At 47.0% G+C, this 17,994-nt stretch overlaps 1 protein-coding gene across 4 annotated transcripts in view; it reads left to right on the forward strand.

Moving 5' to 3' along the window:
- The first annotated feature begins 10,181 nt into the window (after window positions 1-10,181).
- Window positions 10,182-17,994, forward strand: part of ERC2 (ELKS/RAB6-interacting/CAST family member 2) — an 881,888-nt gene continuing 874,075 nt past the window's right edge. For all 4 annotated transcript variants that reach the window (XR_006390837.1, XR_006390839.1, XR_006390838.1 and 1 more), the window contains exon 1: window positions 10,182-10,323. The gene's annotated coding sequence lies outside the window, so the exon portion shown is untranslated. The remainder of the gene's footprint in view (window positions 10,324-17,994) is intronic.

Raw genomic sequence — 17,994 nt, forward strand, 5'->3', positions numbered from 1 at the left:
AGAGTACTAGTACTTGTTTCGTGACGCCAGTTGCAATGAAGCAACAAGGGCACAGGGCCACTTTTACTGATACTGTGGATGGTACCCAGGTGTAGGAATGCTAGAGTGGTGTAGGGTGGCCTAAATGACCCTTAATGTTGGTGCACATATCACGGTGCTCCTACCTGGATACACTGGACCCCAGGTGTTGGCCCCGAAGCAATGAAAGAGGGGTTGTTGATGAAGGGGATGATGAAATAAATTGAGTATAGACCTTGTAATGAAGTTCAATAACAGCTTTACTTTGCATAAACGTTTATAACGGTTTCAGGCTTTGTCTTGGTTCCCACAAACTTCCCAGCAGGCTTTAGCATTAACTCTGGTAGACAAATAAACTCAACACTGCTACATCTGTTGCTTTCTGGCTCTGCTATGCTGACAGAATTACTTTGCTTCAGCTGTATGCTGCAACTTCTCTTTTTGTAGTCTGACTCTAGCTTAATCCAGGGAACTCTGCTCCTGGCTTCAAAGGCTCCAAGCTGTAGCCTCCACATTCAGCAGAGCTGAAGGTGCTCTGGCTGGCTTACACAAGGCACGTCTAACAGGGGCATGCCCCTACTTCCTTCCCCTAGCAGGGGGTAACTGCAACTGACTTCTAACTAACTAGTCTCCACCCTTCCTTAGAAAGAGATTTAGAATGGAAAGAAGTGTCTCTCTGCCATGCTTGCTGCCACCTTCTGGTGAACCAGGTGAATTACATTAAAATATAACAGTTTAAAGAAATAGATATGCACAGTGTAGTGGACCTGACATAAATACACATGATGACATGAGGTTAACCAATAAAGACAGTAGCGGGGTGCAGAAGTGGTAATGCCACTCATACAGACCACATCCATATTTTGCGGATCTGCAGTTTGCAGACTTTAAAACGGGTACGGTCATGTGCATGGGGCCTTAAAAACCTTTTACACAACCAATTTTTTATTTATTTTTTACCGAAAAGTGCATTAAACACCATTGACGTGGAGCAATCATTGGCGTTGTATCATTTGCTAATACGATCTTTCAGGCAAATACAGCTGTATAACTGTCAGTAGCACATCCCTGGATGCAATCACTTTGGTGGAAAGTTTATGAGGGGTAATGTTCGGGCGTGAGTTCATTCCTGATCATCGGCCCTTGTAAAATGCCTCTTAGAGATTCTAATTAGAGATGAGCGGAGTATTGTAAAGTTGGATTCGGCTGCTTTGCCGAATTTCACAAAAAAAAATATTTGTAACTAATGGGTGCAATGATAGGGAGTGCCGATTGCACCGCTCCCCGTCATCATTGAACCCCTCAGATGCCGCATTCATAGCTGATCGCGGCATCTGATAGTAATAACAGAATGTTAAATAAAAAAATATAAATAAATCATACTTACCTCATTTGCTGGCGGGGGGCCGGCCACCGCCTTCTTGATTGAAGATCTGCCATGAAATCTTGCACGGCCTGTGATGACATCATCACGCCAGCTGGCTTGGTGATGTCATACGTCACCGTGCATGTGGTTTCGTGTAAGATCTTCAAGCAAGATGGTGGCAGCCGGCCCGTCGCTAGCAAATGGTTGAGGTAAGTATGATTTTTTTATTTATTTTATACTCTATTTCAGATAAAAATGTATTTGCTACCACGAAGCATGAGGAACTTCTGCTTCATGGTTAATCAATTATATCCTTAAATTCATATCGAAGTCCACTTCGCGGACTGCGATTCGCTCAACACTAATTCTAAGTACAGACCTGCAGGGCTCCTACCTATTTTCTTTCTTGTAAACTTAGCTTCACCTGTCTATGCTGCACTTACGTCTTATGTAATTATTATACTGTCAGGGGCATTGCTAGGTTAAAACATTCGAGCCTTGGCCCCTGATGTTTTGTCCCAGGCCCCGAATGTCCTGCCTGCCAGCTAGATACAACTGTATTGCCAATACAATTGAATCTAATGCACTGGAAGAGCTGAAGGGACCTGTGGTGACATCACAGGTCATGTGACCAGTAAAACAGGCAGTGGTTGAAAAGGACCTGCGATGATGTCACCATCATGTGATTAGTGCAGGAGAGGACGCAGTGAAGAAGAGAAGTCCTGGGGGAAAAAGCTGTACATGAGAGCAATGCTGGGAGTTATTTAAGTGGTTCTGTATGTTAGGGATAAAGGGAGGGAAGTTATTTACATGGGACGGTATGTTGGAGGGGGCTGGGGCAGGGTGATGTTATTTACATGGGATTGTATGTTGGAGGCGGTTGTGGGAGGGGATGATGTCAATTACACAGGACTGTATGTTGGAGGCGGCTGTGGGAGTGATGTTATTTACATGGGACTGTATGTTGGAGGGGACAGGGGGGAGGCAGTGATGTTATTTACATGCGACTGCATGTTGGAGACGGCTGGGAAGGGGGTGATATTGTTTACATGGGACTATATGTTGAAGACGACTGGGGGGAGGGTATTTTAGAGGGGGCTGTTGATAGAGAGGGACTTTTTTACATGGGACTGCATGTTGGAGGGGGCTGGAGAGATGGTGTGATGTTATTTACATGGGACTGTATGGTGGAGGAAGAAATATAACTACAGGGCGCACTGCAGGGTGCAGTATAAATACTGGGGGCACTGTAGGGGTATTATAAATCCATGGTACATTATAGGCGTCTTATTACTACTGGGGGCTCTATATAAGGGACTTATAGATCTGCCTTATTTCTACTGAGAGCACTATGGAGGCCTTATTACTGAGGGGTCTGTAGAGAGCTTTATTACCACTGGGGGAACAATAGGGGGCCCTAATTTCTACTGGGGGCTCTGTGAGGTCATTATTAATACTGGAGGGCTCTTCTACTAATGGGGGCACTCTTGGGGAGCATTATTACTGTTGGGGCACTGTAGGGGGCAGTATTACTGAGGGCATTTTAAAAGGGAATTCCTATTGGTGGGACTATGAGGAGCACTATTACTATGGGGGCACTATTATTTCTTCAGGATAGTATTTGGGGGTATTGGGGAGCACAGTGAACAGCAGGATAACACTGTGGGGACTTGAGGTTGGGGGATGATGATAGAAATGTTGGGAAGCTAAGATGTCCATGTGTCACACTCTGCAGAGACGAGGCGGCTGAGAGAAGTTATACGAACCAAATGGAGAAGATGATGACAGAGAAGATCTACATCCGAGGAGACGTCACCTGGGAGGCGCTGGATGTGAGAGCTATGTGCTGCTGTATAGCAAAATGTGGCGGAGGGTTGATTTAGAGAACTGGGCCCTATTCATTGGGCCCCAGATCTTTTGAGACCCTAGCAATGCCCCTGTATTACCCCATTTTTTTATTTTATAAAGGGCTATGATAATGTAATGAAAACCTGTCTAATAAATAATCAGGAATGGTCTTTTCAAAGAGGTAGTGTTTTGGAGAGGTCTGGCTGTGTATCGAGGTATTTTTGCAGGGCAACGAGTTACACATGGGACCCTGGGGAGGAAAACCTGGCCTTATATTTGTTTGTATTTTGCCCTCCACTTATTGCTTTTGCTTTCCTTCCAATGTAATCGGACAGCTGTCACATTTTTCCATGAGAAGGGATGAAATAAATGGTGTGTGATATCGCGCGCCACTTAAAGCTCATTGGCAGAATGTGAAGGCTTCTGCTTTTATGAAGGTCTAGCCATGGGACCGAGTACTTACCTTTACTGCGGCCACACTCACCGCTAAAATTATTCTCCATCCGGACATAAAATAAGACATTAAGCGGCAACGGAAATTTAACGCAAGGTTGATTTTATTAAGTGGTAAAACTTTTGGAAGTGCTTTTTCATCCACATCAGTTGTCATTAGGAAAAGCCTGTCGGAGGTAACATGACAGTAAGTAGTTCTAGCAGACGTTTCAGAACTTGGGATATTAGGAAGTTCTTATAATGAAAAGTCACGGATTTGATGTGCTGCCAAATTTTATTAATAAAGAATTGCTCAGTTATTAAAACGACGCGCGCCGTCGGAAAGGGATGTAGATAATTAACGGAGGTGACAACCAGAAGGCTGCTCCCTGCGAGGCGTTATATTGTGTTTGTTGGTGGGTTTATATGGAGGGCTTGTCAGTATCTATTTAAATGGCCGCATCCTGCGAATATTCTGAGTACGGGAGTGATAATATTGAAAGCAATACATGTCGTGTTAAGTCTAGACTGCAAAATATTGGCTAAAGTAACTTGCTGGCGCAACAATGTGTGCGGTGCGATGGCCCTGAAATAATATGCATAATGCAGCTTATTCATTACATAGTGACAAGTTTTGCAGCATCTTAATTTCATTACATATTCAGGATGTTTCTTTTGCTGTTAGTGAATAGAAATAGTGACCTCGCTCAGACGTCCGTAATCCTACTCTGTACTGATGAGGGGCATGTACCCCGGAAGGATACGTGGCTTGGCAGGTTCCAAGGCTGTTTATAAAAGTCCAACAACGTCTAGGAAGTTACTTCCGACAGGAGGCACTAGAGACGGTTCTTGTTCCATATTCCCATAAATCTTCGCCGCTAAGTCTCCCTATAGAGCTGCAATCAGATATCGTATAGTACATCAAAATCCTCTTTCTAACAAAGCCGTGTACCTCACATGGATCCAGAGATCTCCCCGATCATCGCTCCAATTACTCTGCTAGATTTATTTCAAGCCGGCAACTTAGGGCGCGTGCGCTTTCTACTGCAGCTGGTGGCACTGAGCATGTGCTCCCCATCTGAGTGAGCAGGACAGAGAAACTACAAAGAGAATAAGCAGCAGGTGGCGCTATACAGATAGATTTTATTGAATAACTCAGTGGCTATGCTAAATGTTTAAAAGTGTTCGGCTACTTTCACATTAGCGTTTTTTGCGGATCCGTCATGGATCTGCAAAAACGCTTCCGTTACAATAATACAACCGCACGCATCCGTCATGAATGGATGTCTTCTATGGCCATGACGGATCCGTCTTGAACACCATTGAAAGTCAATGGGGGGCGTTTTCTATTGTGTCAGAAAAAGACGATCCTTCCCCATTGACTTACATCGTGTGTCACGACGGATCCATTTTGCTCCGCACCACATCGCAGACAGAAAAACGCTGCTTGCAGCATTATTCTGATCGCGATGGGAGCGCAACCAAACGGAACGGAGTGCATTTTTAAATTTTTGTAATGTGTAGGGTCAGTGATACTGAACATTTTTGCAATATACTTTCATTACTGAAATCATACGTTTCTATCAGAAAAATAGCTGTAAAGTGGCCCATTTTGATCCTTCGCAACGCTCCTCTGTCTTCTGTTTACATAACAGGGGAGACTTGCTCCACACTGACCGTGTTATGTAGACAGAGGAGCATTGCTAAGGCTCAAAATGGGCCACTTTACAGCTATTTTTCTGATAGAAACTTATGATTTCAGTAATGAAAGTATATTGCAAAAATGGTTAGTATCACTGCCCCTACACATTACAAACATAAAAAATGTCACCATCATCAAGAAGACGTCAATCTGTAAAGATAAAAAATGCCATGCCTTGATGTATAGACATCTCCACTGAGGCTCTTAGTATACGTCGTCATCAAAATACAAAGACGCACTCATCTCGTCAAGGTGGCCCTTATAAGAGGGTCCCTACTCTAATAACGCTACGCCCATATGGTAACCACCGCTCTCTCAACACAGCACCCGCAGGCAGCTAGACCCAGCTGTCAGGCTAAGCCCCCTGGGCACTGAGCCCCACCAACCCACAGGCAAAGCATCACAGCAACAACAGCCGCCGTGCAGCACTGGATGAAGGCGGGGGTTCGACACCCACCTGAGGACCCCTTCACAAAAGTCTGGCTCAGTTTCCTGGTGCAGAAAATGCTGGAGGGAAAGTGAAGCTACAACTGATCCCTTAGTTTTCTATAGAACTGTTCATATACATCCAGCGCATCAGTTTAATGCAATGTGAAGTAATGCTGGATGCCGCATGCTACGTTTTTCTGTCCAGCGCCGCCTTACAAGGATCATACGTGCCTTCCTTTTGCCTCCTGTCTTCCCTCAGAGATCTCTGGCTCCAACTACATGCAAGTGATGAGGAGCAGCGGTAACATTACTGCTCCGGGGCAGCCATCCATTCACCGACAGTGGGCAATGGAGACAGGTGCGTGCAGAAGCACCAATGACTCTCCATCACTGACTTCCTCCTGAATAATGGTCAGATCTGTGCTCCTGATGTGAAGGGACCGAGCCATCAATGCTAGCTGTCCCCCCCCCCCCATGAGGAAGGCTGCAGAGGTCACAGTCCCCCCGGATGCTTCCCCTTCATCTCATGGTTCAGCAGATAGAATGATGCCCCCGTCCCCATGAGTGTAATGGTAAAATGATGAAGAGGCTAAACAGAAATCTTATTTTCTCATTGGATTGCTGTTTAACCCTTCAGCTGTTGGGTTGCCCCAAGACAAGCTGCCCTTCACTGCCGTGGACGGGTCGGCGAAACGTCTGCGCTTATCGAGAGTGGAAGTAGATTCTTTTAGTGACTGACACGAGAGGCTGCGTTCCTTTTAGTAATGTGCAGTTCGGTGGACTGGCTATAGACCCTGCAGGGAAATTTCCTGGTGGGCTGATGCCCTGGGGGAGCCCTCGCCCTCCTCATAGTTGCTGGCCTGGTACGTAACAATCTGATGATCCTCCCCCTGAGGAAGCTGACGCAAAGCACGTGTCGGGGTCTCCAGGAGGAGCCACTAGCCGGGTCTGTATTGTGTATATGTTGTGATTGATGGTTTTTCTCTCGGTGGGGGGCCACATGGTTTGATTTTGTATTTATTATACTTGTTTTTCCATTACTTGCAATGCTATAACTTGATGTCCGACGTATTGTGTGCACTCTCCATGTGGTTGTGTCCGTCCTTTGCCAAATTATGCATCTATTTCTTTGTTTTATCGATTTCAATAAAAATACATTTTTGTATTATACCTGTGTCTATGCTGAGTGTCTGGGTTTGTGCCATCTAGGAGCTAGCACTAATTAATGCAAGGGGCATCAGGGGCACTTATGTATCTGGCCAGTGCTTGCAGGTGCCCTCCCGAATTCAACTGTATCACCATCCTCGTTACTGGGATACAGTTGAATACTGTGGTGGGGGCAGCAGTATTTTGTGCCGCACTGTGGTATTTGCTTTTGCTGGGGCAGTATTTTGTGCTGCGTTACGGTATTGCTCACCCCATCTACTTCACATCTGCGTCTGTCAAAGGATCTCAATACCGGAGAAAAACACTGTCAATGGGTTTTCTCGGATCTGGCACCATTGACACAAAAGAAAACGGATCCAGCCCCCATTGACTTACGATGGTTTTAGAGATAATACAACCGGATCCGTTCATGACGGATGCAGCCAATTGTATGATGCTAAGGCTACATTCACACAAACGTATTCTGGTTCAGTGTCTGTTCGTTTTTTTATGCGGATAGGATGCAGACCCATTCATTTCAATGGGTCCGCAAAAAATGCGGACAGCACACCGTGTGCTATCCGCATCCGTATGTCCGTTCCGTAGCCCCGCAAAAAAGATATAACATGTTCTATTCTTGTCTGTTTTGTGTACAAGGATAGGCATTGTTACAATGGAACCACACAAAAAAATGGATGCAACACGGACGTCATCCATATCATTTTGCAGACCTAAAAATACATATGGCCGTGTGAATGTAGCCTAATAGAAGCGTTTTTGTTGATCCCCTTTACTTTTCCATTTTTCTGATTTTTTAGAAGAACAGAAAAATAAAGTAAAAAGTAGATCCTGTAAAAAAAACGGTGCATGAGGCCAAAGTTTGTGGACATGAATCAGCAAAATACAGATGGCATACGATACACATTCTGTGTGCGATCTGCATTTTTGCGGAACAACAGACTTGAATTGTTATTACACGGGGAATGTAAGTAGCGACTACAGCAGAGCTGTCAGGAGAGGCGAGAGGCCCACTTACTGCAGGAATCGTATAGATGCCCCTCTGCAGTTACAACAGTGGGAAGAAGGTGCCCGCTATACGGCCTGTCCAAATTTGCTGTTGAAAATGTCACTTTGTGTAGATTTAGTCACACTGTGCAATAATCCTACAGCGCCATCGGGCTCTGTTCCAAATCCCTCAGGCTCCAGGACACAGGTGCTGCAGTAGTGCAGGCTTCCAGGACACAGGTGCTGCAGTAGTGCGGGCTTCCAGGACACAGGTGCTGCAGTAGTGCGGGCTTCCAGGACACAGGTGCTGCAGTAGTGCGGGCTTCCAGGACACAGGTGCTGCAGTAGTGCGGGCTTCCAGGACACAGGTGCTGCAGTAGTGCGGGCTTCCAGGACACAGGTGCTGCAGTAGTGCGGGCTTCCAGGACACAGGTGCTGCAGTAGTGCGGGCTTCCAGGACACAGGTGCTGCAGTAGTGCAGGCTTCCAGGACACAGGTGCTGCAGTAGTGCAGGCTTCCAGGACACAGGTGCTGCAGTAGTGCAGGCTTCCAGGACACAGGTGCTGCAGTAGTGCAGGCTTCCAGGACACAGGTGCTGCAGTAGTGCGGGCTTCCAGGACACAGGTGCTGCAGTAGTGCAGGCTTCCAGGACACAGGTGCTGCAGTAGTGCGGGCTTCCAGGACACAGGTGCTGCAGTAGTGCAGGCTTCCAGGACACAGGTGCTGCAGTAGTGCGGGCTTCCAGGACACAGGTGCTGCAGTAGTGCGGGCTTCCAGGACACAGGTGCTGCAGTAGTGCAGGCTTCCAGGACACAGGTGCTGCAGTAGTGCGGGCTTCCAGGACACAGGTGCTGCAGTAGTGCAGGCTTCCAGGACACAGGTGCTGCAGTAGTGCGGGCTTCCAGGACACAGGTGCTGCAGTAGTGCAGGCTTCCAGGACACAGGTGCTGCAGTAGTGCAGGCTTCCAGGACACAGGTGCTGCAGTAGTGCAGGCTTCCAGGACACAGGTGCTGCAGTAGTGCGGGCTTCCAGGACACAGGTGCTGCAGTAGTGCAGGCTTCCAGGACACAGGTGCTGCAGTAGTGCAGGCTTCCAGGACACAGGTGCTGCAGTAGTGCAGGCTTCCAGGACACAGGTGCTGCAGTAGTGCAGGCTCCGCACCTCATAGATCTGTACCACTTCCTGCAGCACAAAACTGACATCCATCTGACCTCCAAAAGTGAAGCAGGTCCTGAAGAGAGGGGCACATCATCTACAAGGGGGGCGAGACCCTCCCCTAATCTATGGCACATGTACAATCCAGCCCCTGATATCTGCCCATCATCTTCTGGATCTGTGCTCCTAATATTATATCCATATTCCATGGTTTTTAATGGTTTCTATCTATAAACTATCTATTCATCTATCTAATATGTATCTATCATATAGCACCTATCTGCTATCTATTCATCTATCCAATATCTATTATATATCTATGTACCTATCTCCTCTCCATCCAATATGCATCTCCTTCCATTGATCTATTGTGTATCTATCTGTCCATCTATTAGCTATTCAGCTCAGATCTATCGATTTACCACCTATTGTCTATCATCTATTTATTATCTATCGCACATCTATCTTATCTATATAAATAAAACATAATAATAATAATATACAGATATATAGATACTAATAACTGATTATTACAGAACAGGTCGGGGATCTCCGGGCCCCGCAGCCCCTCACGCCGGGTGATCTCCGGGCCCCGCACGCCGGGTGATCTCCGGACCCCGTGGCCCCTCACACCGGGTGATCTCCGGGCCCCGCAGCCCCTCACTCCGGGTGACCTCCGGGCCCCTCGGCCCCTCACGCCGGGGATCTCCGGGCCCCGCAGCCCCTCACTCCGGGTGATCTCCGGGCCCCGCAGCCCCTCACTCCGGGTGATCTCCGGGCCCCGCGGCCCCTCACTCCGGGTGATCTCCGGGCCCCGCGGCCCCTCACGCCGGGTGATCTCCGGGCCCCGCGGCCCCTCACGCCGGGTGATCTCCGGGCTCCGCGGCCCCTCACTCCGGGTGATCTCCGGGCCCCGCAGCCCCTCACCCCGGTGATCTCCGGGCCCCGCAGCCCCTCACGCCTCCTCTCCATGTATATTACTACGAGGGCTGAGGGGAGATCCCGCGCGCTCCCTGCTGCCCCCTAGCGCCCGGCTGCGTCCTCGGCCCCGGAGCATGCTGGGAGTGTTGAGTCATGGGGGCTGTCGGCTCCCGGCTCGGGGAGACGGTGTGAAGAAGCCGAGGGTGCGGGCGCTGACCTCCTCCTGTCACATCGCTCCCCTCAGACATGATCCGGGGAGGCTCCTGGGAGGACAGAGGCTGGGATCTCGTCCCGGGAGAGGTGAGCCGGGCGGCGCGGGGTCCTCCTCAGCCTCCCTAGAATATTCTTATTCTAACAGGGCAGCCTCCTCCTGCTGCAGCCTGCACAAATCATGGGCGTTCATTCACATGAGGCGGTTGGATGCCTCCTCTGGTTTACAGGATGCTCTTGTGTCTGTGCTGCCTGTATTGTGCATCACTGATCTAGCTGAGTGCATGCTGCGTGCTGTATATACATTACTGTGTGCTCCATACATTACTGTGTGCTATATACATCACTGTGTGCACTACCCATCACTGTGTGCTCCATACATTACTGTGTGCTCCATACATTACTGTGTGCTCCATACATTACTGTGTGCTATATACATCACTGTGTGCATTACCCATCACTGTGTGCTATATACATTACTGTGTGCTATATACATTACTGTGTGCACTACCCATCACTGTGTGCTATATACATTACTGTGTGCTATATACATTACTGTGTGCTATATACATTACTGTGTGCTATATACATTACTGTGTGCTCCATACATTACTGTGTGCTATATACATTACTGTGTGCACTACCATCACTGTGTGCTATATACATTACTGTGTGCTCCATACATCACTGTGTGCTCCATACATCACTGTGTGCTCTATACATTACTGTGTGCTATATACATCACTGTGTGCATTACCCATCACTGTGTGCTCCATACATTACTGTGTGCTATATACATTACTGTGTGCACTACCCATCACTGTGTGCTCCATACATTACTGTGTGCTATATACATTACTGTGTGCTCCATACATCACTGTGTGCTCCATACATCACTGTGTGCTCTATACATTACTGTGTGCTATATACATCACTGTGTGCATTACCCATCACTGTGTGCTCCATACATTACTGTGTGCTATATACATTACTGTGTGCACTACCCATCACTGTGTGCTCCATACATTACTGTGTGCTATATACATTACTGTGTGCACTACCCATCACTGTGTGCTCCATACATTACTGTGTGCTATATACATTACTGTGTGCACTACCATCACTGTGTGCTATATACATTACTGTGTGCTATATACATTACTGTGTGCTATATACATTACTGTGTGCTCTATACATCACTGTGTGCTCCATACATCACTGTGTGCTCCATACATCACTGTGTGCTCCATACATTACTGTGTGCTCCATACATTACTGTGTGCTCCATACATCACTGTGTGCTCCATACATTACTGTGTGCTCCATACATTACTGTGTGCTCCATACATTACTGTGTGCTCCATACATTACTGTGTGCTCCATACATTACTGTGTGCTATATACATTACTGTGTGCTATATACATTACTGTGTGCTCCATACATTACTGTGTGCTATATACATCACTGTGTGCTATATACATCACTGTGTGCTATATACATCACTGTGTGCACTACCCATCACTGTGTGCTCCATACATTACTGTGTGCTATATACATTACTGTGTGCACTACCCATCACTGTGTGCTATATACATTACTGTGTGCTATATACATTACTGTGTGCTATATACATTACTGTGTGCTATATACATTACTGTGTGCTCCATACATTACTGTGTGCTATATACATTACTGTGTGCACTACCCATCACTGTGTGCTATATACATTACTGTGTGCTATATACATTACTGTGTGCTCCATACATTACTGTGTGCTCTATACATTACTGTGTGCTCCATACATTACTGTGTGCTCCATACATTACTGTGTGCTCCATACATCACTGTGTGCTCCATACATCACTGTGTGCTCTGCCCACCTGACTGTGTGCTCTGCCCACCTGACTGTGTGCTCTGCCCACCTGACTGTGTGCTCTGTACCCCTGACTGTGTGCTCTGCCCACCTGACTGTGTGCTCTGTACCCCTGACTGTGTGCTCTGCCCACCTGACTGTGTGCTCTGCCCACCTGACTGTGTGCTCTGCCCACCTGACTGTGTGCTCTGCCCACCTGACTGTGTGCTATAGGTCTGATGTAGCTGAGTGCATGCTGTGTGTTGTGTGTGGCTCTTGTATTATACACATCATGTACAGTATTGGTCTCCCATGTGTGCTCTGCGTGTCCCCTCCATGGCTCCTGCCTGCAGTGTGCAGCCTGTACCCGGCGCTGTACACACATGGATACATACTGTATCAGTGTCATGATAAAAGTTGCTGTCTCCGTTTTGTGCTCTGCTGCTCATTCATGTTCCTCTCCTGTCCGCTCGGTGCCTTTTTGTGGCCGGCTTGTACTATTCTTATAGGGATGAGATGTAATAGTAGATTTCTAGGGATGTTTTTTAATATTTTATGGCGTTGGCTTTCTGACACTCGCAGGCACGGCCATGGGTGCACATAGGGTGACGGGTTCATTCACTGCAATGCCACATGCCGGCAGAGGGTGATTTAGGAGGCTGGATTATGTGACGGCTGTGTAGATTTATTTTCTCTTTTTCTACTACTACATTACGTTTCCTTCCTTTATGTCAGATCATCATTAAGGCTTTTTTCAGTGCTTTTCATTTACCATCCTGGTATCTTGATGCACACGACAACGGTTTTAGTCGGATGTGGACCCTTTCACTTCAACGGGCCGCAAAAGATGTGGACGCTACGCAGTGTGCTGTCCGCATCCGTATGTCCTTTCCGCAGCCCAGCAAAAAAATAGTACATGTCCAATTTGCGGACAAGTATAGGACAGTTCTACAGAGGGCAGGACTTTCCATTCCGCAAAATGCGGAACCATTACTGTGTTTTGCGGATCCACAAAAATGGCAACGGCCGTGTGCAGGAGCCCTGGGGGTAGTGAATTTAAAGGGCATCTGTCAGCAGTTTTGTACCTATGACACTGGCTGACCTGTTACATGTGCGCTTGGCAGCTGAAGGCATCTGTGTTGGTCCCATGTTCATATGTGTCCACATTGCTGAGAAAAATGATGTGTTGATACATACAATTGAGCCTCTAGGAGCAACGGGGGCGTCGCTGTTGCACCTAGAGGCTCTGCTCTCTCTGAAATTACTGCGTCCTCTGCAGTTTGACAGGACCAGGCGTGATCGTGTTTGCACTGTATGGCTATGGCCCTGTCAATCAAAGTGCAGAGGGCGCGGCAGTTGCAGAGAGAATAGATCCTCTAGGAGTAATGGTAACGCCCCCGTTGCTCCTAGAGGCTCATTTGCATATAATAAAACCTCATTCTTCTCAGTAATGCGGGCACATATGAACATGGGACCAGCGCAGATGCTATACAATGTACGGCGCTCTGCTTGGCGAACAGGGAGAAGCGGGGCCTTCTCAAACAGCCGATCGGCCGGGGTCCCCCACCGATAAGATACTGTTGACCTATCCTCAAATCTCAGAAAACCCTTTTAATGGCCCATGCGGCACCTTCATCCCGGCTATACAGTTCTGCCTAATTCGCTATGCGATTCTTGACCGCAGCTAGCCCCGCCCAGAATGCCACACGACCGCGCCACCATATCAATTTTGCGGTCTGTAGACCAGGAATCTGCAAAATATGGATACCGAACGCGTGCATGCTGCATTTTCTACTAGAATCGGCTATTCTGGTCCGCAAAACTTACAAGAATAGGACATGTTCTGTAATTTGAGGAGCGGCCAGCGCTTGGGTGGCGTTTTTTGTGGACCCATAGAAATGAATGGGACCTCTTGCGATCCGCAAAAAAATGTGGATCGGACGCAGACCAAAACTACGATTGCGTGCATAAGTCCCAGAGGTTGTCCGGGGTACGAAAAAGACATCTAGTATGATCTAGTTTTGTTGCACTGGTGTTTTTATGCTATCCTCACCACCGGGGCGTGGTGGGGGATGGGTTATTACCCCAGCATATTCACAGGAACAGGCATAAAATGCATGAAGTGAACGCATTGCACCCGCACTGAATCCGGACCCATTCATTTCTATGGGGCTGTGCACACGAGCGGTGATTTTCATGCATCACTTGTGCGTTGCGTGAAAATCGCAGCATGCTCTATATTCTGCATTTTTCACACAACGCAGGCCCCATAGAAGTGAATGGTGCTGCGTGAAAATCGCAAGCATCCGCAAGCAAGTGCGGATGCGGTGCGATTTTCACACACGGTTGCTAGGAGACGATCGGGATGAGGACCCGATCATTATTATTTTCCCTTATAACATGGTTATAAGAGAAAATAATAGCATTCTGAATACAGAATGCATAGTAAAATAGCGCTGGAGGGGTTAAAAAAAATTAATAATATAACTCACCTTAATCCACTTGATCGCGCAGCCGGCATCTCTTATTGTCTTCTTCTTTGCTGTGCACAGGAAAGGGACCTTTGACGTCACTGCGATCATCACATGGTCCGTCACATGATCCATCACCATGGTAAAAAAAGATCATGTGATGGACCATGTGATTAGCGCAGTGACGTCATCAAAGGTCCTGTTCCTCAAAGAAGAAGACAGAAGAGAAGCCGGGCTGCGCGAACTAGTGGATTAAGGTGAGTTACGGTAAATTATAATTTTTTATTTTTTTAACCCCTCCAGCCCTATTGTACTATGCATTCTGTATGCAGAATGCTATTATTTTCCCTTATAACCATGTTATAAGGGAAAATAATACAATCTACAGAACACCGATCCCAAACCCGAACTTCTGTGAAGAAGTTCGGGTCTGGGTACCACATTCAGTTTTTTATTACGCGCGTGCAAAACACATTGCACCCGTGCGATAAAAACTGAACAACGGAACGCAATCGCAGTCAAAACTGACTGCAATTGGGTACCTACTCACGCGGGTTTGCCGCAACGCATCCGGACCTTATCCGGACACGCTCGTGTGAAAGGGGCCTTACTGTGGTTCCCCAAAAGCGGTGAAATGCCGAGAGCCTTGCTGTACTTGCACCCTTGGAGTCTGGAAGGTCTCAACCTGCTACTCTTTGGACCCTTTATCCATCATCTCATCACAGTCGTTAAAAATCTAAATTATTATTGATGACCTATTCTGGGGTCTGGCACCCTGCACCACCCACTGATCATCTGTTTCGGGTACCCACACAGGACATAAGGCTCCATCCAGGGTTTAGGTTCCGGCGCTAGAGCACGGCAGCTCCATTCACTTCCATGGGAGCTGATCTACATTAAGCTGGTACGCACATCCACTGTCCAAAACGGCTGATCCCTATTAGGGAATTCTGCGTGAAGTCAACTCCTCTATTTAGGATCCTCATCTCTTGACCAGACCGGAGAGTGGTTACAAAGAGCGTCTGACGCTCTGGAGGACATGCCCTGTCCTGCATTACACAGACAGCACATGGATTTATATGGGGACCGTGTAATGCTTAATTTCTCCTGCGGTGGCGCTGCAGGGAAATGGAACACTTACTGATCACAGATCACAGCTGGTCCTAGCAGGAGGACAATTTATGATAGGTATAATGGTCTCCAAAGCAGAGAACCCCTTTAAAAATGCTAAGTTTTCAAAGATGAAAGCCATAGGGGCAATGGGGAGAGAATGATGGGATTTTTTTATTCAAGAGATCCCTGGGGCACAGCTCATGACATCCCTGATGTGTCTCGTATAGTCCTGCCCGAGCTGTTGCTGGTTGTTTATGGATGCCACCACATACTGGGGTCCTATTAATTAGATTAGGATGCACTATAATCTCTGGGCATAGAACGGCTGCCTTATCAGTCGCCTCGCCCCGCGCTGTACGGTATGCCTGCACTACTCCTTTCAGGAGGACCTGTATATTCTTCTGACATGTCTGTGTTAGTACCTACCTGCATTCCCCATGTAATAACGATTCTGGAGCATATATTCTTAGGACTCTATGTTGTGCTATTCTTTTATTATTCCTACTATAAGTTCTGAATGAATTTCTAGCAGTTTACAGTGAAGGTCCAGATGGGTGTTACCAGTTGGCAGCACTGATTGGATGGTGTCAGATGTGCAGGGACCCCCCCCCCCCCCCCCCTCCTAAACTGGCAACACCAATCTGGATTTCCATTACAAACTGCTAGTAATTAATTCATAACGTCTAGTAGGAATAATACAGGGATGTCACATCATAGAGTCATAAGGATAGATGCTCCAGAATTGTTATTACATGAGGATGCAGTGAGTTGCTAAAACAGACCTGTCAGAAGAGGTGACAAGTCCTGTTTAAAGGGGTTCTCTGGTAATGATGTCATTTTATGGCCAGGAGCTCCCCCCATTAAGCTACCTGTTCTTCACCGCTTGGGTCCTCTGTGCTGCCTCCGGTGTCTCCATCTTCCAGTCCCCGCACTGTTTTCTTCCAGCGCTGCATGGGCATGGTCAAATGCTCCACTGCAGCCAATGACTGGCTTCAGCAGTGACCATGTCCATGCAGCACTGGAAGATGGAGACAATGGAGGCAGCGCAGACGACCAGAGGGGTGGGGAGCAAGTAAGTATGAAACCTTAGTTTAGTGGGACAGAATGCTGGCACTTGGTAAAATGGCATTATTAATGAAGAACCCCTTTAACCCCTTAGTGACCAGCAGGGTGGATTTGATTTAAATCATAGTTTTCTACATAAAGACTAATTCTTGCTGGTATAACTTATAATATGCAAGTAGATGAAGATTTTTAGAATAACAACTTTTCATATTAGTTTGATTCTGCATTCATAGGTTTGTAGAAGTTAGGATTAAGCTCTTTGTTACTATGTTATTGTTTTTTGCGGGACAAGTTGTAGTTTTTAATGGCACCATTTTGGGGTACGCATAACTTTCTGATTAACTTTTATTAAGGCCTCTTGCACACGGCTGTTGTGGGTCAATTCCGTGCATTGGGGACCGCAATTCGCAGTCCCCAATGCACGAGCAACATCCGTGTGGCGGCCATAACGGATCGAGACTAATTCAATTTAAATGGGTCCGTGATCCGTCCGCACCGCAAAAAAATAGAACAAGTTTTTTTGCAGTGCGGAGGCACGGACAGAAACACTCCGTAGTGCTTCCGATCCGTGCTTCCATTACGCATCTCCGTGATTACAGACCCATTCAAGTGAAGTGAAAGCGGAGTACACATGGGCCGGTGCCCGTGTATTGTGGACTCGGCATATGCGGGCCGCAATACGGCCACGGGCACAAAACAGCTGTGTGCAAGAGGTCTAAGGCTACATTCACACGTCAGTATTTTTCTATATCCCGAATTTCGGTCCGTTTTTTGCGGATCCGTTGTTCCTGAAAATGTTTCCGTATGTCATCCGTTTTTTGCGGATCCGCAAAAAACGAAAACATGTATAAATTTCACAAAGCAAATAAAGTTGTTTGGATTTCTTTGAAAAAAATAAAAAAAAGTGAATAAGTGATTTCTGTGGGCAGAATTTAATTTCCAGGAACGGATTCCGCATAAAACGGATGACATACGAATGTCATCCGTTTTTTGCGGAACCATTGACTTTGTATTGTACCAGGATCCGATTTTTGCGGAAAAGAATAGGACAAGTTTTATATTTATTCGGACATGCGGAACGGAACAACGGAAACGGACAGCACACATTGTGTTGTCCGATTTTTTTTTTCAGGACCCATTGGAAATGAATGGGTCCAGAACTGGTCCTGATCTGTTCCGCAAAAAACGGAACAGATCAGGAAAGATAAAACGGACGTGTGAATGGACCCTTACTCTTTCTGGTAGGGAGATTGAAAAAA

Source organism: Bufo gargarizans, chromosome 7 (assembly GCF_014858855.1).
Source record: "Bufo gargarizans isolate SCDJY-AF-19 chromosome 7, ASM1485885v1, whole genome shotgun sequence".
Classification (NCBI taxonomy): Eukaryota; Metazoa; Chordata; class Amphibia; order Anura; family Bufonidae; genus Bufo; species Bufo gargarizans.